General features: G+C 41.4%; 1 protein-coding gene and 1 long non-coding RNA gene across 5 annotated transcripts in view; both read right to left on the reverse strand.

Moving 5' to 3' along the window:
• Positions 1-25,353, reverse strand: part of Csmd1 (CUB and Sushi multiple domains 1) — a 1,515,607-nt gene that overhangs the window by 1,355,450 nt on the left and 134,804 nt on the right. The gene's annotated exons all lie outside the window — the stretch shown is intronic.
• LOC147828400 (uncharacterized) overlaps positions 1-25,353 on the reverse strand; it is a 158,741-nt gene continuing 133,388 nt past the window's right edge. The window contains exon 2 of the long non-coding RNA XR_015450869.1: positions 1-25,353. This exon is cut by the window's right edge and continues 71,130 nt beyond it. This is a non-coding gene — a long non-coding RNA (uncharacterized LOC147828400).

A 25,353-nucleotide genomic window follows, 5' to 3' on the forward strand; every position in this document is an offset into this window, starting at 1 on the left:
GGGTTGGAAAGAATCAAATGACAATAGTTATTTATTTTGGGGTTGTAAGAATTTAGTATCTTGAGGGTTTTTTCCCTCTAAAGTATATCCTTTTTAGTGTTTTAGTGATGTGAAAAAGGAAAATTAAAAGTTATTAACCTTTGCCTTAGATTTTGTTTTCCAAACACACAGGTGGAGATGAGCTTTCCTGTGAGAGGTTTGGAGACACCACCCCAGGTACAGGGGGCTCAGGGAGGCAGTGCCTGAGCAGCCCTGACCTGTCCCCAAGGCCACGAGAGCCTCAGACCTGCCCAGAACCAATAGGCCATAGAGGCAGTGAGGCCAGTGCCCACTCTGCGGCCCCTGCATCAGGCAGCTGAAGGGCAGGACGCTGGTCCCCACAGTGTGGACAGAGCCCAGTGCTCCACCCAGTCCAGGCCTGTCCTGGCATGGACACAGTGCAAGGATTTACACTTGGAAGCACTCTCACCGATGCTACAGCATCCAAGGTGATCTCCTGGTTTGAATTTAAAAAGCCAGCAAGTTTCCTTACTCTCACCCCGAGGTGTTACTGAGGAGCAGCTCTGTGGGCAGCCCGAGTCCATGGTGTCTGGGTTCGTCCTCCCACAGGCCCTTCTGTAAGGGGCTGGGAGACAGCGGTCCACAGGGGCCCAGGACGGGACATGGAGGCGCCTCACACCTGCAGGGTAGGGTGCTGGGAGCAGGATGAGAGCCCCTGTGCTGAACCCCAAGATGCTCCCTCTGCATCTAGGTCACCTCCTCTGGCCCTGGACCTTCCCTCTCCATCTAGTCAGGAGCAGCCAAAACGTGTCGCGTGTGCACGTGGAGCAGTGGCCAGCAGCGCACTGTGGGTGGCCCCACCTGAGGCACTGGCTTTCCCTATTTGCCACTGAGAAGTCCAGGAAAAACCAACTGTCACAACCACCACCACAGCAAACAATAAAAGTAAGAAGCTACTTTAGAGGAGAGGGACTCGTGGTGAATTTCCATGGCAGCTGAGAGCTCACCATGGCCTCTCTTCTCTCACAGCCTCTGCAGCATCCGGGAGCTCTCTGCCTCTGGTAACTGCGAGTCTTATTAATACTGTCAAAGGAGGTTTTCTCTTCTTCTGATGCTCTACCAGAGAGAAAGAATAACCCTAAACAACCTTGCTTCATGATACGTGTAAGTCTGATGACATAGGAAAAGGCACTTTGAACACACGACGTTTAGAAAAATACAGTATATTTGTACAGATATAAATTATATGGAACACATGTTTCCGGATTGTCTGACATCAACCCCTACATGGACAGTGAAGCCATCTCAGTTCTGCCTCTGCAACAATTCTATTTTTTGAATCTTTCTTTTAATGGAGCTGGCCTTAGAGTCACAAATGTCATTTCATTTTCTCTAGAGCAAATCAGATTCAACCAGAAGGAATCTTGATATCGTGTGCACAGGAAGGTGGCATGTTTTAGAAAAAGAAATTCTTAGTCTTGTCTAAAAGATGACATGAAACCAGTGATTCTCTTCTCAAGAAGTGGACACTGACCAACATGAGCTCACTGCTATATTATGCATTAAAGTGACGCTGCCTACTTTTCAACATGAGAATGAATTTCAAACTTTCCAATGCGAAGCGAGTGTATGTACTTTACTGAGGACATTTCCAAAGGAAAACATCAATGGAGCTTCTCCCCACAGCAGACAACGAGGAGTTCGTGGAGAAAGACTGATGTGTGGACCAGGCTGCATTTACTGTTGACTCATGGTGATTCCATCAGCACAAGCTTCTTATCTCTGTTCCACAAAGGGGTTTTCCAGGAGCCCTGCTTAGAGTTGACCCTGACTCTCTAGACCAGAACTTCACCAGGGGAAGTCTGGACTTGCTGGACCTCACTTGTTTGATTTATAAATTAGAGGCTGTATGACTCAAATGGTTCCTTTATGGATCCTAGTTTCTGCAAAGATCTATTTCTCTTGGCCCTTACTCATTTTAATACAAAATAAAACCAGATGAAAGCTACAATAAAAGAAAGTTAAACTCATACCTGACTTTTCCTGATGCCTATTTGCAATCTATAACTCTTTGAAAGGCGAACATAATTTTTTTGTTGACTGTCGTTGGGCTCACTTTGTGCTCATCTATGTCCATGTTCTCTAGCGGACCTCTGGTCTCTAAAAGAAGGGTGTTCCTGCCACTGTGGTCACATCTGTCTTGCAGTTTGTCAGGAAGATTAAATGACATCATTGTGCTAACTGCTTGGGAAACTGGCTGGACATACTTGGCCTCTTACTGCAGTGGACACCTGCGGGACTCAAGTCCCCACTGCTGTCCCACACTGCAGAAGCGCTGCCTCTCTGCATGACACCCCGCTGAACCTCCCAGAACTGCTGTAAGGATGGCGCTGTGTTTCATCATTGCATAGTTATTTGTTCAATTATTAAACTCATTACTCTAATTATGAGAAGCTATTTCCTTTATAAGTAAGTGCTTCTATATGTCGGATGGAAGTAAATGCTGAGTTAATTTCCACTAAGTTCTGACCATAACTAACTGACTGATTCAAAATACATCTCAGGTGCTAGGAATATGGAGCTTTTTAATCACTGACGCTGGAGAACTAATACAACAGAAACAATTAACGGAAAAATGCATGCTGTGGGATACCCAGAGATTTAACTATAATCAGAATCCTTTGATTTTGATGCAACTATTTTATGAAAACTTACCATTAATATTTCTATGCAATTACTTGATAAATTACTAGTTAGATCTGGTTTCCAGTGTAAATAAGACTTTTTGAAGTATAAAAATTAACCTCTTATTTACATTATAATACTATCCAAAAAAGGATGGAACTTAGGAAGACAGAGTAGGAAAGAGAAAAGAGGAAGAAATAGAGACATTATATAATTACAAAAATTTTACCAATCAAAGCCCACAACTAATAATATGTTCATACATTATACTGACAGTACTTCTTAGTGAAATATATGGAAACTCTCAAAAAGAAGCGTCTCAGTTTTTTGTTTACAAGAGATAGTTTGTTTGTAGGAAACTAAACATAGTGATATAATACCTGAGGCCTTCTGACAAATACAGAGAGCCCTCATTATCAAATACACTATGTGAGCAATTGTTTGACGATATCCAGATGACCCCACGGTCATGTGCTCATTGGTGGGGCTTTTGAAAGGGGATTGAATCATTGGCTGCTACAGCTAAATGTGATGTTGGGAGTGGCTGGAAGAGGCAGGTCACTGGGGGTCACTGGAGTTACTGGGGAAATGACCTGGAAGTGTTGATCCCCCTTCCTGGATCCTCCATTCATTTCTGCTTCGAGGCCCCCATGAGGTGAGCAGCTTTCCACCACCCACTGCCTTTCCACCGTGCAGTTTCTATGTTTGAGCCTGATGAACACATACTGAAACTTCCAAAACATGAGCCAAAATAAACCTCTCCTTCTTGAAGTGGCAGCTGTTAAATATTTGTCCCAGCTGGGAGGAAAGGGCCTAAGATAGCAATCTTCCTCTACATGTGTTGTCTGAAACACAAACCACTTGAAACAGCACAAATAACAATTAAAAGAAATGGGACCTTGAAAACAATTTCTGCTTCCTGGTAAACCCACGTTCTACATCTGGAGGGAGGTAAGATAAATTGGAAAACAAGCTCGTAATAGAGTGCCTCAGTTTCGAAGGTCATTTGAAGAAGCCAATTGTCAAACAAAATATAACATTGGTGTATAAAATTGAGAGTAGATCTGATTCTGCTGTGATGCTTAGTTTTCTTCTCCCGGGCAGCAGTATACTTGTGAGTATAGTGAGATAATATCCATCTCTCAAGGCTCAAAATTATGTTTCAAGAATACCTGTCTGATTCATCCTGTCTCTCTAAAGTTCACCGTTAGCATATCCTTTTTACTATGTTTGATATGTCTTAATTTACAAAACAGCTTAACGTCCTTTGAATATTATGAAGCACATTGCCAAGCTGTTGTCTTATTGCTATGGAGACCTACTGTGATACATCATTTCTTCCCCTTTCAGTGGGGAACTCCTTGCTTCAGGTAGCCGGGATGCCCAGGGGGTGGAGAAATCTGGGTTTAGACCTTGGCCGGTGTAATTCTGGCCTCTGGACAATGACCCTGCCACACCCCCTGATTATATTATTTAACTTTTCTTTCCCAGTTGGTTTAGGTTTGAAATGGAGATAAAGATACTGAGAGAATGCTGAGGAAGCCCTGCCCGCCTCACCTCACTCAAAGCCTGTGAAGCATCTCCTGAAACATAGGTTATTTTAAAGTAAAATAATTTGCATGTTGATAACAGAAGTGAGCTAATAAGGAATCAATGAGAACTGTTCAAGTTTCAGATGCTGTCAGATGCCCTTAAATACAGACTGATAAAAGAAGTCCAGGAACATGTTGAGCAAGAGCAGAGCTCTTACTCGGCAGCAGCACAATGCTCAGCTTCAGCCACATGCGTGCCACATGAGTAGGCTGCTGGACCTCACGTAATTAAACCTGAGCCCTCGCTAGACTAGCCTTTAATTGCTAAGCAGTTTTCTTTATCACACTTACTAGATAGTCAACAAAATATTTATCTGAGGCCTCTTGATAAAACAGTGACAGAATAGAATCTCAGACGGTTCATCATCTGTGGCCTCTTGATCTCTAATTTTGAACTCAACCAAACATTAAGTTACTAACTCTGTAGCAGTTTCTAGAAAGAGGTGTTTCAGCTTCATGGGAGGTAGCCAACCTCACCCAGCACAGTCACCAACACCCAGTGACGTTGCAGTCAGCTCTCTGGGGATGAACTAGCATCCCATGGTGCTCAGACTCTGGGCCCAGGGCGTGCGGCATGCTGGGAAGTGACAGTTCCTATCATTATCTTTTTTGGCTGTGTAATCTTGGTATCACACAGCTCCATTGCCAGCCTGGGTTCAAGGCTAGATCCTGTGACATCAAAATAACCTGGATGATGTTCGTACTGCTGTCCACCCCCAGGGGACAAGCAAAGACTGTTTCGGCCAGATTTAGTTCACCCTTCTGCAACTCTTCCCCAACACCACACTGCTGTCTTGTTAACAGAGAGGGGAAGTTAAGGATAGGCAACTGTTATCTTTTAAAGAAATATGTTAGTTTTTCATTGTCACCCAGAAACAGTCATCCAAGTCCTTGCCAAGACAAACAGTGAAGAGAAGGCTTTTAACTTTGATCTCATTTCCTGGGTGGTGGGAGTAGTATACACTTTGTTAAAATCATTGCTTGAATGGTGAATTTCATTTTAAAACCGACCATTTAATCCCCCAAATCTAGTCAGAGGAGTTTACCTTGCATTCCTGTGCCATGAATGTCAGAAGAACCAGTGGAAAATCCGAACACTATAAACATGGATGAAATGGCTGTCGTGAGGCCACCACCCCCACATATTTATTGATGAAGCAAGCAGCACGTGACTTCGGAAGCTCCAATGATAGCGTTTACTTTTCTGTTTCATGTAAAATTTTATTTTAAAACACTCTTTCAAAAAGAAGTTAAGTGTCATCTTGTCTACTTCATAAGCTCTACATAGATTTATCTTAAAATAGGGATGTTATTACATATTTTACACTTTTAATTGGAGAATAACATTTTTATAGCAAATTGATGGAAAATATGGACTCGCACTTGAGAAATGAAGCCAGTGATTGTGGTAGGTGGCGTCACTGTTCCCAGCTTGTCATTCCTTTCTCTATGCCCTTCCTTAGCCAGACGGCTTTCCAGCTTGTCCAGGACACTCACACCACAGGTACCAAAGCCCGGGAGCCCGGAGCGGGCACAGGGCCACAGGACCTGCTGTGGCCCATTTCCAGGGCATGAGGTCGACACACCAACGCCAGCCTTGGTCTGAGACACGTTGGCCTCTCGAGCCTTTGCCCTCACCAGGTAGCCGATGAGTGTGGGAAAAATAAAAAATGACACACAGATCAGCTGTAAACGTGCCCTTGAGCAAAGGTGACCTCAGCCCAGCTTGAATCGAGAAAAGCCCGGGCAGACACAGATACCAGAGACAGACTGACAGTTACTGTGCTGTGGTCCCGAGGTTTGGAATGCTGTGTTACTCAGCATTTCGGAAGCAATAGTTGCCTGTGACTTTAATAAATAGGATAATAAATATTTACCTGCACACATGCAGATACATTGTGTAACTACACATATATCTCCATATACACATATATAGGTTTTCTTAAAAGGAAGAAAAAAATTACTTATAACCTTGTTATTTAACAATCGAATCAGATAATCTAAAGTATTGGCTCTATGTCAATAATAATAAGGTAAATAATAATAGAATATGCTAATAAAATATAAAACTAGTAACTAAACTCATAACTAAAAATAATAATGTAAAACTATTTCATCATTAACACTAAAATCTGCTAAAATGCTGATATAGTCCTGTGTCTTTGGAGCACACGCCTTACATCTGAGGTCCTTGCTCTGTACAGGAGGTGTCTGCCTTCACACTTGATTTGCCCTGGAGCTGGGAGAGTATCTAAGTTCATCCATCACCTAGAGCAGAGGTGCCTTGTACACTGTGGGACATGTTTCTTAGTTCTGGAGACTCAAAGTGAAAAAGTGGACAGATGATCTAAAGTACTAAGCTCATCGTTTATTGGGAGCTTTTTCTTGCATTCTCAAACAACAGCCATGGTAAATAAAGCACATGCTCTTAGATCCCTTGTGGCAGAGAAAGGCTTTTAGTAGCACAACTGAATATGTTCCTGGCCTCTTATCATACTGGAAGAAATGCTAATGATGTCACTGAAAACTAAGTAGGACACAGGCAGCGATCTTTCTCTGGTGAAGTGGTTTTACTTCTTCAAAGACTTTGCTTTTAAAACCACTCTCTCCTCCATGGCCACTCAGCAAGATGGCCTGACGGACGAGAAACACTGAGACATAAATTTGCTTAGCGTCCCAGGCTCATCTTTCATACGCTCCAGGCTAAGAGTCATATATTAAAGTGATACTGCCTTCGTGATTTAAAAGTTCTCTCTCCAGACCTCGAAATAAGTTTGACTCCAATATTCCCTAACTATGTTTTCAAATGGATGAGCTGAATTATTAGGGGCCAGGGACAGAAATCGCTACTCAGGACCATGGGAGGCTGAGGGAAAGTTCCTTATGTTTCTGGGGGAGCGTGGCTGTCCATCTTGGGGAGGTGTCTTCCACAGACTTTTCCTCTCCAGTCTGACAGCGGAGAGGACCCACTGGCCTCCCCTGGCCAGAGGCCTAACATGGGCCTCACTAGCAGTGCAGAGTGAGGGTGCTGATTTGGGACAACCTTCCTGTTCGATCAGGACACATGCACATGTTGACAGCCTCTGAATTCTTAGAGCTTCTTCTTTGGGAGTGAAGAATCCTGCTTATATGAATTAGGGAATATATCCTCAGAGTGCAATAAGAAAATTGATTAAATCTATTGTACACACTGCAGCCCTATTAGTCAGCTGGCCTGTGGCTGGACACCACACCCCACACTAACAGCTGAGAGGAAGAGAACTGAACTGGGCTGTCAGCTGACTCCAGTGGAGCTGCAAGGGTCAGGGCTGGGCAGGTGGGAGCAGAGCAGGAGCTGCCTCACGAGATGCCTGAGGGACCTCACAAAGAAGGAGGCCACACCCCCACGGGCACCCAGGCACAGCCAGCGGGGCCTGCGTCCTGCTGGGCGCTTCTCACTCCAGTGACCCAGGAGCAGAGCTCACAGCCGCCCAGCAGTTCCTAGCAATCACCGTGGAACGAAGCCAGTGCCTCAAGCTGCCTGTCCAGTACTCATTTTGAAGGGCAGAGTGCACCTCCACCCCCAAACATCATCCGCAAACGAGGAGAACTGGGCATGAGCATTGACGGGGACCCTAGCAGACTGCCGTGGAGGCCGAGGAAAATCTCAATCTTGGTTTCATTCTTGAATAAGAAGCATTAAGGGGCCTGTCTCTTGGACCCAACTAAAGTGTAAATTTGTACTCTGCAATGGAAATGAAATGCAAATTCCATATTTAATTTCAAATTTTCTAGTGGCAATATTGAAAAAAAATAGAAAAACATGTAAAATTGAATTTGATAAAGAAACCTAAAGAATTAAAGCTATTTTCCACTTCTTCATGTAATAAATATTTCACACTCTTCCTTTTCCTTTACTGGGTTTTTTAGTCTCATCCTATTTCAGCCTTTCCGGACACTGCAGGGTTTCAGTTCTCCGCAGCCACACACGGAGCGGCTACCACACCAAACAGCGCCCCTAAAAGCCACGTTCATTTTTTAAAAACTTACTTGACACAAAACTGAGGCACGAATTGTGGGAAACAGTGTAACAGTTCAATTTATGTATATAATATGCAATGACTGAATCAAAATGATTAGCACTTCCCTCTCCTCAAACATTTAGCACCTTTACATGTCCGGAAACTTAGCCTCTTCTTTTCTAGTTATTTGAAAATAGAAATTGTTGTGAGCTCCAGATTCTGTCAGGTTCTGTCAGGTTCAGTAAGTCCGTAAACCTGAACCAGTTACTGCCCCTGTCTCTCTGTTATATTGTCTTCTCTACATGAGTGATATTAACATCTCTCTTGGGATGGTTTTGGGACTATCAAGTGAATTCACAGGCATGAAGTGCTTAGAATGGGAGTTATCACACCAGGCTGGCCATTATATTAAAAAGACAAATTATTATAGATAATGCAGTCTAGAGACTCCTTCCGTAGCCTTTATCAAAATTTAGCTACGCATTGAAGACTTACCACTTCACTTAATTTTGAACAATTTTAAAATCCACCTCAAATAACTGAGTAAGGTTGACTCACATTCACACCACACACTCAATTAGTAGTGATTTTTCAGATTTATAATATATATGAAATGATTACCTTATAAAATTAAAATTACTTTTATCGTGATCAAGTTAAAATGTTGCTCAATTTATTTTTCTTTTGTGAAGGAAAAAATTGCCATCTTTGGTTTTCTCTTTCAGCCATTTATCTTACAGTCATTGATAATTTGATTTCACTTTCAAACTGTATCGGTAAACTAAATAAAGTGGACATTTGCTTGCTTTACTCATAGTGTCGCTTATTACACGTTTGGTGTTACTTGACAGCTGCCTTTAATGACTAGTGTTAGGCAGATATATATGCACACATATATATTTTAATGGGATTTGAGGAAAATGCACAGGTATCATCTTTTATTGCACAGATAATTTGATAGTTTGACAGCTAGCTCCGCTGAATGAGACAGAATACGGCTGGGGCAGAAAGCAAGGGAGAAAAGGGACTTGTCCCCAGGCCAGGTTTCTCTCCGCCCCCTCTCCCGCGAACGTGTCTCATTCTTACCTTCAGTCCTCCCACAAGGGCAGAGATTTGTCCCCTCAGAGAAAGGCACCATGGGAAGAAAAGCGTGTTCATGAACAACACTTACAGATGGACTGAGAAAAAGAAGATTGTGGCGAGATCAGCACTTGTGCCCTAACTAGCCTCTTCTCCTGTCTAGGAGGTTGTGAAGACTCAATTGCATTGAATTTCAAATTAATCTTCTTACGTAAGAAATGTAAGAACTATTATTAATTGGGAAAATTGATTTGATCGGACAGATTCCGTTTTCCAAACCACTTTAAATGTCGGTCCACTGTGATTTTCAACATTAACGCTATTGTCTCAAACATTATATATTATATTAAGCCATATAAAATCCTTGATATTGGGCCACTTCTGTTCTAGAGGAACAATTCACTTCACACCAAACTTGGGGTATGTGGAGAATACTTGGTGCCTTTGTACCAGAAACTACTTACAAATATCAACCTTGAAGCAAATAGATAAATGAGATATTCATTCTTTAGGTTGAATCAAAATGTCTTATAATACCTGGTTCCCAGTATTTACTTCAGAATATCAAGGGGATCTAATAACCAGACATGTTGTCTTTTGAGATGAAAGAATTTCTATTGACTCATTGAGTTACAAAAAAAAGGGAAAATTTGTACTCTTTCATTTCTTTGCTTCCTTCAAATCTTTTAGTTCCTTTCCAATGCCCAGATTATTTTAAGAATATGGTTTAAAATATCAACTTTTGCAGAAAAATAGAAAAAAATGTGATTTTTTTCTCTCTAAGACACAGCTGCCTCAATTCACAGAAATATTCCCTAATGAACTGATGGCATCTCTTGGTAGAGCTTACTGATGCAGGCTTTGGAACGAGCCATGTGAATACACCATGTTATTAATAAATACAGCGAGAAGATAAAAGCTTTCTATTAGAATGAAAGGCCAAGAAGTGATAAGGTTGTCTATGTCCTGTCATCTATGCCACTTTGACTTTGACATCAGAAATTCCTCACAGCTGGACAGGTGTCCTCTGCCCTGAGAAGACGACTGATTACTTCCCCTGTGCAGCCCGCTGCTCCATGTGCTTGGGCAAGATAAACGCCACTGGCCCTCTGCTGCCTGCCCTGCATCCTCGAGACACCACAGGTCACTACCAGCATTTCACAGGCCAGTGACTTGCATTTGAGGGAATTTTCTGCTTCCTGTCTACAATCATGGCTGTCTCCCTCCTTTTTCAATAGCTTTAAATCTAATTCTAGTTGACATGCAGCTCTTCCGTAGATGACTGAAGAAGACTCCTGGCTTATTCTGTTTATGTTAATCTACTGAAAAGGAAAGATAAAAATGAAAAATACATCATCAGACTGCTTTATTGTACCCTAGAGAACCAGGTAATATTGCTAAAATCAGTGTGTAGCAACCCTAAACTGTGCATTTCTTGAGGAAATTGTAATAAACAAATCAAATATACAAAACAGGCTCATCTCATTCATGCGTCGAAGATCACATCAACACTGGATCCCACAAGAAACAACAACCAAAAAAAGCCCATTTTTAAGAGTCTTCTAGCAGATGTTGATACTTACGCATGATTTACACAGTTGAGAAAAACTCCTTCTAAAAATACGGTAAGCACTCTCTAAATTACTGACAGTCCCATTTATTAATTCATAGACTGAAAGAAATATTGCATGCAATGGTTTTAGCAGTATATACAAGAAGAAAACATACTTAGAAAAATCAAACTTGAAGTACCAGTAATGATCTTTCTGTTAAGATATAAACAAATCACTCCTACTTTGAGAGCCTTTGCTGTAAAAGAGGAATAAAATTTTCTAAGATTCTGAAAAATAAATTCAGAGCATAAAACTGCCACCAAGTCCATGTTAACACAAAAGTGTCATGGTCTGAAACTCAGCCTACAAATCGGCCTCATTTACCGTGTTCTTCCTGGATACAACAGGGAGTGTCAAAAGGAAATGCCAGCAGCTTTCTGATTTGCTTTTAATATTCATCATAATGAGCAAGGGTGAGGGAATACACCAGTCTTCCTGGAAGCCCTAGAGAAAGCTGCTCATGAAAGTTCAGGTCTCTGTTGAAGCTTTCTACATTGTTTTTGAAAAGGTCTCCAGAGCCATGAGAACTTCAGTTTACAATTGCAGAAGGACGGACAGATCTTTCAGGAATTCACAAGTCCTCAGCAGTTCAAGATGAAAACAGGCTAGATAAAACCTGACATGTAGCCTTTCAGAAAATGCATTTCGGAGCAATGACACTGTGGCTTGAACATATCTGGGGCTGCCACTGAATGTCATCGGATAAGGAAACAGTTCTGGGACACAACCTCATCCTCAGGCTGCCACGCTCTGTGCTGATGTGGCCCAGACCGCGCAGGCTGGAGGAGGTATTCATAAGGGCATCTGTCTAAATTTCATTCATGATTGTACTTATGAACCATTGATCAAGTCATTAAGTCTTGGTCCAGTATTAATACTTAAGAGCCAGCAATGGCAATATGCTTGGTGAACACCATGTCAGAGCTTCCTTGTTTCAGTTCAGTGAGTGAGTAATGCACAATTTCCTCAGCAATAAACTTTGGAGAATGATTTCAAACAGGAGTTGTGCTCCAACACATGTGGCTTCAATCTACTTTTTGAAATATAAAATATATTCCTTGGGAATCACAGGAAAGTTAGGTGAATTCTGTCTTTCTTCAAAACAATTTTTATGGAAGGCTTATGATGAAGGCCAATCATGAAGCATTACCTTGCCCTGCATGACACAGGTGGCTGCTATGCATTACGTAGTGCTAGGAGGTTTGGTCCATGCAGGTGAGCCCTGCACACTCCCAGCTTGCAAAGTGACCCTGTCATAGATTTACAGTGTTTTGCCCCAACACAGACATCAGTGAATGAAATTGCTCTAACATGCCAAGAGCTGCCTTCGTGAAACTTAGTTTATTGAAGTAAGAGCCCCCAAATCAGTGCTGGTAACTCTTAATTATTAGCTGGATAATCATAGCTCATATTGAACTGATAAAAATTATTTAGTATATAATGGCATGTTTTGTTGAAGAAAATAATAACCCAGTAATCTGTCTGCTTATTATAAAAATGGATGGATGGGTTATCACATTTTTATAATTAAATCACTCTATATTAAAAAGTTATAATTTTATAAAAGTAGTTTAAATTTCCTTCTAAGTCATGACTTGATTGAAAAGAATTATACAGTGTCCCCTGAAGAACATGAACTGTGAAATTCCAGGCCTGACTCAGCCTGTGGCAGGTCAGACTCAGAGACCAGGAGAGGCCATCGTGACCATCGCGTCTGCAGACCCCAGAGCTGAGCAGGGAGAGCAAAACTGGGCTTCCTTCTCTCCACCCCCAAGGGAACAGCCCTTCTGAGCTAGCTGCAGACAAGAGGATCTGAAGTCGGACTGACACCCTCAGCCTCCTGCCAAGACACAGAGTGGCATCTCAGGGCCCGGTGGACACAGCCAGCCTGTGGCCTCGTGGCCTCCTGGGTCTGGTGTAGGGCAATGCACAAGCAGCTCCTGCACCCAGAGATGTCCCGGCTGAGGATTCACCCATCACAAGCAAATGTGTCTTAAAAACTGTTAACGGAACGAGTACAGACGCTTCCTTCTCATTATATGTGGCAACAACCGCTGACATAGCATTACGTCACATTAGGTACGATGTGTAATCTAGAACTAGACATGTGAGGACGGTGTAGGTAGGTGATACGCAAACATGACTCCATTTCATGCGAGCGATTTGAGTTCCAGCTCAAGTGTCCTAGAGCTAATCGCCCATACACACTCAAGATGACCACCAGGGAGAGAGAGAGGTGGGTTTGGTTTCCAAACACCCTCTGAGGGGCTGAGGAAAAGAATGTGACTTAAAGGATGATATAGAAAGGCATGTGGAGTGTCCTAGTGCCAGAATAACACCATTTGTGCTGACAGAGACGGGACAAATGAATGCTTCCAAATAGTTAAATTGGGCAGGATTTAAGTGATGGAAGCCAGACAACACTTGTAGGTCATGTATAGAAATGCTGTGTATTTTCTCTCTCACAAGGATTTATGCCCGGTACAAGGGAATACACATGAATGCATCTGTATGTCAATGTAACACACACACAGTACGTACACACAACCTCCAGTTGTGGTTCATGATGAAGTACGAAGATTTTCCTACCTCTGTGTGCCAAGGCGACTCAACCAACTGTGCCTTAAATTATTGTCTTTTTCTTAATGCTCACATTTTGTGCTGCCAAAGGTAAAATCTATACCGGACGTGCTTGTGAACACACTTCCTGTGTAATTCCCTGCATTGGGAGTGGCCGCAGCCCCAGCACAGTCTCCGCCCAGGACTGCAGTGGGCGGGCGCTCACCTTTCACCTTCAAGTGGGAATTCCCAATCATCTGTTTTCTCTTCTAAACAAAGTAAAACTTCTGGATCAAACCAAACAATTTAATCACGTATTTAACGTCAATGCAATTACAGGACATATTCATGAAACTAGAATGCTGTTGCAATCAATATCCTAAATTGCATCAGTTTGTTTGTAGTCACATTAATGTAATTCAGCTATCAAACGGAATACGTACTCTCGATATGATTAGAGATAAATCATCAGGAGTAATATGGTAATGCAAACAGCTTATGACTCTGGGATCATTCGGTGAAAATTGAAAATAGTTAGTGATTTGATATAGAGTTGGCAAAGAAAATTAGAACAATCAGCCACAAATAAAATCTGTTGGAACAATATATGTTAACCTGTCAACTCTAGCATTATAACAATGTTAAAAAGCTAAATTTCATATTCAGATATATGCATCATTCACAATAACCTTCAGTCTGCTGTACAGTGACCAGAATTTTCTAGGCATGAATTGTAGAGTCTTGTAATCAGGTCAGGAGTTATGTTGAACTGAGCACACATAGTATAGAAAGAAAAGTCATGGAGCCCATTCATAAAATGTGTAATTTATATGCCTAAAGACATCTGTGTTCTTATACTTCATATGAGTTCTCTTGAACAAATATTTTAAAATATATAGCAAGAGGAAAACATTCTAACTCCTTGATGATTTTATCATTTAAAAAATCCTCAATTTATTCTAAAAGAAGCACATGTATTTCCCTGAATAAATCCTGTTTCGGGCCACCTGACACATGCTTAGAGGAAAAATGCCAATAAAAGGAAATGAAATCTTAAGTGGGTAAAGGTATAAATAAATGAATAAATGTTTAGGTGGAAAAATAATCATGTAGAAGAGGAACTGTAAATACAAACATCTCTTGCTCTAATTACGATATGGGCACATCACTTGGTAGTTTGTTAAAAGGAATATTTCCATTTTATTTGACCTTAACCAAAAGATGCATACAGTACCATCTTTTTCCACTTTAAAGATTAAAATCCAAGGAGTTACCCTGTTTACTAAAGAAAGTTCATTTTGTTATATGGGGAGAATAAGATCTAGAACTTCCTTTCTGATTCCAAAACCTATAATTTAAACTATGATTGCACTTTAGTTTCCTTGTTTGGAAAATGGGAAAGATGATATTAGCTGCTTCTGAGGTGGCTGGGACATCGGGACTTTGCTGCTATTAGAGTTAGAGAAAAGCACAGCCCCTCCCACTGCATTACTGTCCTTCAAGTCCCAACGTAGACACCTTCACTTTTCCAACAGAAAAAACAGTTAGCATTAATAATACTAACATTTATTTAGCATCTTACTGCTAGCAAAAATTTAAGTCCTCCATTACAAACTTGTTCATGGAATCTCACAATCAGATTAGACAATATATCTTATACTAAACCACAAAAACTATATCCCTTTGATATAAAACCACACCTCACAAGTCTGCTTCATTTTATGTTCTTATTTTGTAAGGTTTTTAGAACAAATAAAATTTCGCAAATATCTACTAGAAATGTTGTTGCCAAATGTATGGCGAATGTATTCATAAACATATGTTATAACTTAGCCTATACTAATTCTGGCCTTATGTCCCTTTCAATTCTTGAAGTCTAAAACTTCAAATGTATCCTGGTAAGCAGGCTGTAATGTAACCTGGTAAGCATCTTCCAATTTTCCCCTCATAAGATTGGAGAATCAACTCTTCAATCAGCAAACATCATCTGTCTTCCCTCTGTCTCCACTGACCTTCCCATGGTAAATGATGGATACATTTTGTGAAAATATTTCTATAGGGTTCTTACAGATTAAATTATGGCATTGAAAATACCAAAGTATTTATTAATCAAGCAACTAATTTATTTAAGTATAATTGGCAGACCTATAAAACTGTCCTATTCATCAACATCTAGATTTCCAATTATGAAAGTTTTTCTTCCTGAAAGAACAGGACCACCACCTCCCTGAGTTATGCCTCGGATTATGAGAACTGCAGCCCAGATGGGCTTTATCCAGCCTTCTAGGTGAACATGGATGGTTCTGTGTCCACTGGACGTTTCTTCTCCTGGACAGCAGGCTGCACTGTGGACCTCGCACATGGGGCAAAGGGCCCTGGAGATGCCTGAGCCCACAGCTGATCCCAGACCCTACATCATGTAGCTATAGGTACAGATATACAGATATCTCCACTAATATTTTATACATGATAGAGTTCAATGTATAAAATAGACACAGGAGGAGATGGCACAAAGTGGCCAAGGGTCAGGAGCCTCCTCCAGGATGGAGATCAGGCTCCACAAAGGTGAGCCCTGTCCTGGAGTCTTGAGGCCATGTGCAGAGAGGGGTAGTGTCAGATTTCATCCTGCTACACAGAAAGGGATGCAGATGAAGCCTTGTGAGTTGTTTGCTTCTGGAATTTTCTACTTGGCATATTTGGACGTCATTAACTGGGTAACTGGAACCATAGAAAGCCACACTGTGGATGAGGTGGTAGTCCTGTGTATTGTTCAGTAGTAGAAGTTGCCTGGCTGCTCAGAAAAAAAAAATGACAGATTACAGAACCTCCCCAGTGCAGGGCTGGGACAGATTAAAGCAGGAGACAAGCCTGCATGATCAGAGGCATTGTAAAAAGAAAGTAGCAAACTGTGCACTCACATGGTCTGTGGGTAAGCACTTATAAATATACCTTGTTTAGCAATTAAAATATAAGCACAAGCCAGATGAGATGATGACTGATATTTCTCTGATTTTCCTGTTGCTAAAAACTAAAAGCTCAGCAAAGAGTACGAACAAATGGTTGATGTCCTTTCAGAACAACAGAAAGAGAACAAGAGAATGCCCTGAAACAAAGGAAAATATAAGCAAAGGAAGGCATAACAATAAATGGATGTGGCAGAAGTTCTCTGAAATCATTAAATTAAATTGAAATTTCAAAATAATTCCAGATGGTGTTTTCCAACTCCTCAACTACCCGGCAGTCTTCCTTCTCTAAGAAGGCTGTGGAGTCTGCAATTGAAGCACATCGTGCCCTTCCTGTTCAGATACACAGGTGTTTGCTTTTGGTTTTTCACTTTGTCTGGGTCACAGGACTCTCTTCCTTCCTGTGAAATGAAGACAACAACCAGCACACAGCAGATAGTAAGCAAGAGGTAATATTTTGGCTGTTTCTGTATGTAGATGAATTGAGGGTTTTTTCCCCTTAAATCTAGGGGTGTGTATCTTCATGATGCTGTGATATTTTCCCCAAGCTTCATTTTCCTAATGCTGAAAAAATGGTAAGATAGCCAATCTGCCATAACTAGTGTGATTTCTCAGGTCACACGCTTATGTACTTGCACATCAGTGTGAACAGGCTACAGTGAGAAGAGTTCTTCCTTCAGCATAAGAAGCCATCATGTTGCTTCTTAAGCTTTGGCTTCCATCAGGCATGACACAGAAACTCCTCTGAGTAATAAGTCCTCTCTTCTCATTTGTAACCAGGTCACTGTGACATCCCACTCATGTCACTGATGCAGAAAGAATTTTGTCAATATAAGGGATTATTATGCAGCTTCCATTTAGAAATATGGCTGAATTGAGACAAATATGAATAGCTGGGAAAGATGTGTCAATATAAGCCAATCATGTTATGAATCCATTAATTATACAAACCTTAACTGAACAATAAAATATGCTTCTCAGAGGTGCATATCTCCCCAGTGCAAACTTAGGTACTACTTCTGGAAGATTTCCATAGCAATTTAAGCTAAGAATCTCACACTATGCAATTAGATATTATGGATGACAAGATTTTCTCATATTTCATGCACATCCCACCTGCATTATAAAATCTTTCAGAGAAATCCACCAATACAGCTCATTGCATTGTTGAAATCTCCTAGCAATCAAGGCTATTCTTACAGGTTTTATGGAGCCCTCGCTATTCAGGAAAGTAGGTAAATTTACTCAACCTAATGGGAATTTGTTCTTTGAAAGAGGAAATGGTGATACCAACTGCTTAAAGGAAACCACTCCATCGGCAGTGAATTGCTCTCCAGCTAGAGACTCCCCGGTGCCATAAATGAGGTGCTGACAGCAAGACATCACACTGATACCACAACTCTCTAGCTGTGACACAACGGTTGTTACTGTGCACAAATAAACAGAGCAAGAGACTCAGAGGTGTCCCACCTCTGTCCAGTCCCCCTGTCCACAGGCCACCTCTGCAGCCCCACGGACATGGACACCTCAGCCACAGAATGAAGACCACCACATTTGCTCTTCAGGTGCAGGTATGTTTCAAAAGCCAGCGTGGATTGAGGATGTAAAAAAGTACCACGTAGGCTAGCACTGTGGCTCCTGCCTGTGACCTCAGCACTCTAGGAAGCAAAGGTCAGAGGGTGGTAAGTTCAAGCCCAGCCTGGGCAACTTCACAACTTAGATCCTGACTCAAAATAAAAAATGGAAAAGGGTTTTGGTTGTAGCTTGGTGCAAAATCCCTGAGTTCAGTACTCAGTCACACAGACACACACACACACACACACACACACACACACACACACAAATACTGTGCAAAATAAAATGTACTGTCTAATAAAATGGACTCTGTTGCCATCACTACTATTCCTATTATTATAGTTTCTCCCTCTCTTCCTACTTATCATTTGCTCCCGAATGTGCCTAGCTTATTCATCTAAGATAAAAACTACAAAAACACTCAGATATCTCTATTTTCTCTCAAATTACATCTTGTAATCCTCACAATTTATCTATATGGCAGTGCCTTCCAGGAAAGTAAATTAAGTCCAGTGTGATCTGTGGTGAAGGGTGACTTATTTTCATTGTACTCAGTATCCAGATGTCGGGGATTTCTCACTCACTGTAGGAACCTAAAATCAAGTCTACGTTTAGTGATGGGGAAAGGTTTCCACTGCTTTATACATCCCCAACTTCTGAGAGTTTAATGATTTTAAAAATATTTTACATACCTTCAGATTACCAGAATAACAGTCATATTGGTGGACTGTGACAGGGCTGAGGTTTTTTATTCAAATGGTCTGGAAGTTCTATGGCACTTACCCTGTTTTTAGTTTAGTAAACTATTAGTAGAATCAACAGGCATTAGAAAGGCTAAGACCAAACTTATTTTTTAGCAATGTGAAAAGATGAAAAATAATGATATGTAAGAGAATTTCCTCACAATTATCATTGAAAATTTGATAAAGTACATGAGAGATTTGTGCTCCATGTAAGGTTTCACAAGGATATTTTAATAATTGCATAAACAGCATGTTTTCACCTCCTGATTCGTCAATCAAGCCTTTCTACAATGTTCCTCATCTTAATGAAGTCATATGTATTTGTCCCTTACAAAGTTTTCTCCTTCGTCACTCTCATGGTCTCCGACTATATTTTATGCTACATTGAGAAATGCACTGTGCACCTTCTGAGCAATGCTTGGTTTTCATAATTTATTTTGATGTTTCTCTGATGACCCTAAGTAGAAACCACTTGGGGAATGCAGTATTCACTTCTCCTCCCTGTGCCCATTCTTGGTCCCGCACTCTGCCTGAGATGTGTGCTTGCTGCCCTGTCTGCCACACTTCCTGGAAGTGAGGACAGGGTGCAGCCTGCAGGCGGGCATCAGGAGAAGCCTTGAGTACTCGAGGCAGTGACCCAAACAGCCTGTTTGAATCAGATCTGCCAACCCTTAGACTCTCACTGGTTTAGGTTTAACCCAACTATCCCAGTGTCTCCCTCTCACGCCTATGTTTTCAAATGTTGACATTTTGGAATTAAATAGAGGTTAACCTTAACTTCTTTTCTCAAATTTTAGGAGCTCTTGATGACTCACATTTCAACAATTATTACATTATAACTAACCTATGTCACAAGTATGAACTTGAAGAAATTAAATTCTTTTATTCATGATTTGATTGGTTGCTTTCCTGGCTGGGGAAGCACCTGCCCAGCATGTGTGTCTTGAGGTTCAATCCCGAGTCCACTTCGGAATTTAATCATGTCTTCCCCTGCATTCCTTCACATTGTCTTTTGCAAATTCAAATCTATCAAATTTTAATCATTTTCAAGAAAATAGTGTTCACTAAGTGGCTTCTGAGGGATTTTCTAACCACAAGGAACTGTAGGGTTCCATTTGATCTATTTCTTGTAGCACCCAAATATGGCAGTAAAAGTGTAAGGCAAGGTTCAGGGCCAGCTCGGCATTTACTTAATGAATGTGTCACCTTGCACAACTTGCTTACATGCTCTTCACCTTAATTTGCTTCCTCGGTGGTAAAATGGGGTGGCCAGGGCAACTGAAGGTTAAACAGAATAACAGGAAGTATGCGCTCTGGCCTGATCTATCGTGAAGGTGCCCTAGATAAGCTTAGAACTCTACAGGGAAAGGAAGCCTGAGCAGTCTGTACACCGAGCAAACACGAATGATGGCATTATCCACTCAAAGAGCCCGTGTTGACCTCTCTAAGTCCATCAGTGAGTGCTAGCCATTGGTGAATAATATCAATGATAGTGACACTGACATGCAAACACTTAATTCTTTATGAAAATTAATGAAGTAAATACTAAGAAGTGAAAATAGAGCTAATGTGGGCCTGGGTGTGGCTTTGGCTTGGAGGTGGTGGTCACATGTGTGTCACATGGAGTGGGGAGGGGGACACAAGGGACCGTGAAGATAAAGGTCAAGGAGGTCTGAGAATGAAGAGTGCTGCAGGCGAAATTTGAAGATAAACAGAATCCAGCAAAAAGAAGAAAAGAGAAAGCGCACTGCAAGCAGAGGAACTAGCACAGAGAGGGAAATTACTTGTGTGCACATACACACACACGCATGCACACACGAACACGCACAGGTGCAGGCACCTGAATGCACATACATGCAAGAAGATGAAGAGGGGTGGGAGACACTGTCAGATACCACGTTAGGTCAGGCAGATTAGGAAAGCATCCTCCCGGATCTTTTGGATGAGCTGGAGAAGAAAGTCAGCAATGTTAATGACAGCACGGATGTGTAAATAGTCATTTTTCCTTGGATATGGGTCAGGTTGAAATGATCCTCACAGTTACTACGTTATGAAGTAGAGAGTAGAAATGCTGAACAACAGGCTAAGTTTTTATTTAATAGTAAGAGTGATTAATACCCTATGACTTCAGGTTAATCTGATTCTAAATGGGAAAATTACATAATTAGAGAGGAATATGCTTCTTCACTAAGTTGTAGAATGATTTTCTAGTAGGGTGATCATGAAACGTTGACTCAATTAAAATATTTTGGAGTCAAAGCAGGTCCTATTAATCATTAAACCATAGAAATGATCCCAAACACAGCAATTGTTTTAGTTACAAAGGAATTTGTTCCTGAGATCCGTGTGTATGTGTGTGTGCTAGCATAACAAATAAATGGTCTCATAACAAAAATGACAATTTTTGCTCACACATTTTTATCCAGTAAATGGAAGCACACATCATGACATTCTTGGGAATAATAAATCTAAAACTTGTCATTCAAAGGCAAAAGCTAACAAGAGTAACAATTAGTATTTCCAATGCACTTACTAGAAATGACCAGGTACATAGGCTGTATCTAAGAAATAAGCTGCATTTCCAAATGAAATGATGCCACTGTAATAGACTGCCACCGCAGGGTCATGGGCTCTTCCCACCACATAAATGCTAATGTGAAGCCAAAATATTTATGGGAAGTGAAAGCTGAAGTATTGCAAATCTTAGTTTGCAAGCAAGAGATGCTGAACATAATGCAGTATTGATGACTCTTGGGTTTGTTAGACTTTTGAAGACAAGTTGCTTGGCAGTTTATTCCTTCCCTTTTTAAATTTGCATACATTGACTTGTGAGGTAAGAACATAAACCTTGACAGCTCCTGTTTTAGTGAGTTTTTCAGTGTATCCCACAGTAGTGTGGACTCGGCACAGACTTGAACACTTCCGCTTGAACAGTGTCTCCGACCTTGCTTTCTTCCAGGCCCTGGAAACCAAAACTCTACCTATTCTCTGCTTCTATGTGTTTGACTACTTAACACACTTCAGACAAGCAGGATCAAAAAGCACAGGTAATAAAAAGCAGAAAACAAGTAGGCATGTATCAAACTAAAAGGCTTCTACAGAGCTGAAGAAACAATTGACAGAATGCAAAGGAAATCTGCAGTAAGGAAGAAAATATTTGCAACTATCTGTCTTATAAAGGATTAATATGCAAGATATACAAGGAGCTCCTACAACTCAGTCGTGGTTAAAATACTGAATAAAGTAGGTTCAAAGGACCTGTGCAGACGTTTCTCCCAAGAAGATGCACAAATGGCCAGCATCATGATTAAAGCTGCTGAGCATCACCGAGCGTGAGCCAGACCCTGACACCCCTGACATCTGTTAGCACAGTTGTTATGGAAACCAACCAGCCCAACAACAAAAAGAGATACAAATGTTGTGGGGGGGCGCAGTTCGGAACCACTGTACACTGCTGGTGGGAAGGCCTCATTGTGTGGACCACCAAATGTGGCTCCAGTGTGGGGGTCCTCCAAGCGCGGCTGGTGGGGTGGCTATATAAGTGAGAATTCCCATTTCTCATTTGATACACACCGAAAAATTGGAATCATGGTCTCTCACTGATGTTAGCATTGTGATATTCAGTGCTGCATCATTCACACATCAGCGGAGAGACAGAAACAACCCTGCTATCACTGATGACGAGAAAACTGAAGGGCGTGTGTGTGCCCCATGGGACAGCTCTCAGTCTCAAAAATGAGAAATCCCAGTGTGTGCGATAAGCCAATAACAGACATGGTGATTTTTTACTTCCTTAAAACAGTTGTTAGTGGATCTTAGAGAAGAAAAATGAATAATAACCTCAGAGGGAATGGCTTCTGATTGCTGGCTCCAACTCCATCTTCTTTGCTCAGTTGACTCTTTTTAAAGTTTTAGTTTTTATTTTGAGAAAGGATCTTATTAGGTTGGCTAAACTGACTTCACACTTGAGACCCTCCTGCCTCAGCCTCCATGCCCAGACCTCAATCAGGTTTTTGATACCACTATGCCCCATAGCCAAGCTTGAAAGACAGCTCTATTTTTTAATCTATGTATTTTCAAGCAAACTACATAGGTACTGCTCCTCTGTACTGAACTGCCTTGCACTGAATATATGTTGCCGAATCCTACAGCCACACTAAGACCTACAGGTTAGAGGATCAGAGTTCGGATACGAACAGGACTTGCAGAAAGTATGCAACTTGTCTCTAAATCTGAGCACTTACCCCGTGCACGCAGGGTTCTGAGTCTTGACCGTAATTACGTGCTCTCTAGGGGCTGAACTGCAACAAGGAAGGGAAACAAATTGCTTGGCTATCTCCCATTCCGCACATTCACATTTTTATATTTCCTGATTCCTGGCATTGAAAAGGGGAAAAAATGAGCTGCTCTCTAGGAATGCCCCGGTCTTTAGGATTAATCATTCAATTTAATTAAACAGTTGAAGAAAACATCTGTACACACAAAGATTTCACTCAAGCAGTGTATATAATTGGAAAGCCGAGGGCCTGTCCACACTTATGTGTCAGATTTGTCTCTGTGACCCCGTGTACCTGGCCAGGGTGACTTCCTCACCCAAGCCTGGCGGAGACCTAGCTCGAGGGCTGAGCAGCCAACACGTCCCAAAAGCCAGTACTGTGTCCAGCACCTCTGCCAGCCGCACAGCGTTCCGAAGAGTAGAAAAGATGAATTCTCATCTGTGCAGAAGCCCCTTTAGCTAACTAACATCAAATTCACTTAGGATGATTGGAATTATTTTTCTCAAAATATTCAAACATTTGCCATCAAGATTCCGGGGACCCAATTTGTGAATTATATCACAGTTATCAGCAGTAAGAAGGTAACTCTTGCCTCACCTTAGGGGCATATGTCTCAGAGAGACTGAACAGCTCAAGTGGTAGGCATCAACAGCTGGATATTTTACCTTGATTTATTGAAAACTCACCATGGATTAAAATGTTTTTTAATATCTGTCCATCCAGAGAGATTTGGTTTTACTCCAGTGTGCCTGTTACTTCCTTCAAAGGTTTCCTATTCACAATTGACAAGCTAAACACTGGCTTAGACCTGAAAATGTTACTGAAATGTACAAGTGCACCCCATTCAATTTAATTTAATTGCCCACTGGTATTTAATATTTTTCTCCTTTCTTCAAACAACTGATTACAACACAAAGAATAATGATAAATGCTATGCTTTTTTGTGAATTTTGGAAGTACAGTGATCAAAATAACAGAATTTCAGCAATCACAAAATAATAAACCTTGTATTGTGAAGTGCATATTAAACATTTAAGCCATTTAAAATCAAAAGCAGCTTAGTGGGTCTCTGTTTTGTAGAAGTAAAACCTTCTTCATCTTTTTTTGGACAAAACTATGAAAAGCCAATTATTCAGCACTGCAAGTTATCCCATAAGGTAATTTACTCCCAGTCAGGAACATACAGCTCACTTACATGGTTAAAAGCAAAAGCATTGTCCCTCGGTATTCCGCACGCCAAGCCAATATCATTCCATAAAAATACTCCATGTACTCTTGTTAACGTCAGTGGGAGTTATATCAACACACCTGCCACTTTTCTTAGGCACATAGGTCGGGGAGACAGAAGCCAACTGTCGGGAGACTGAAGGAAGACAGGCTCTGCTGCAAGTGCCCAGGACATTAAGATCCCCAAGGGTCACCAGACACCATGTCGTCTCTCAGCCCAAAGGGCAGAAGAAGTGAGCTTCTCACTGTTTCATTTTTGTCCAGGAGTCTGATCCCCACGGACTTGTGGCACCTTTACTGACAGAGGCACCCTCACCCGGAAGCGTGGCCCAGGACAAGAGTCCTGCAATCCATCACCTTTCCACCCAGACTCCCTGTAGGGGAGGCCCAGTTTGCTCAGATAGGTGGGTAAGAGATCAGTCCACACACACTCCCAGCAGGCGTGGCTGAAACCCATTCTAAAGGGTTAACCACCCCAGACCACAGAGTGAGGGCCACAGAGTGAGTACCACAGATTAGAACCACAGATTAGTACCACAAAGTGAGTACCACAAAGTCAGTACTACAGTTAGCACCACAGAGTTACCACCACAGAGTTAGTACTACAGTTAGCACCAGAGATTAGTACCACAGAGTGAGTACCACAGAGTGAGTGCCACAGAGTTAGTGCTACAGTTAGCACCACAGAGTGAGTACTACAGAGTTAGCACCAGAGTGAGTACCACAGAGTTAATGCCACAGAGTGAGTACCACAGAATTAGTTCTACAGTTAACACCAGAGTTAGTACTACAGAGTGAGTACTACAAAGTTAATACTACAGTTAGCACCACAGAGTTAGTACTAAAGAGTTAGTACCACAGAGTTAGTACTGCAGTTAGCACCACAGAGTTAGTACTTCTGAAGAGAACAAGAACATAGTTTGACTCTGGAACTTACAACAGTTTTTGTTATATTATTCAATAGATTCAAATTTTTCAAAAATGCAATGCTAATATTTACTAGAGTTATGCTATGATACATATAACTAATTATAACTC

The sequence above is a fragment of the Heterocephalus glaber genome, unplaced genomic scaffold, assembly GCF_053883595.1.
Source record: "Heterocephalus glaber isolate CG9 unplaced genomic scaffold, H.glaber_assembly_v1.0 deba00001104, whole genome shotgun sequence".
Lineage (NCBI taxonomy): Eukaryota > Metazoa > Chordata > Mammalia > Rodentia > Bathyergidae > Heterocephalus > Heterocephalus glaber.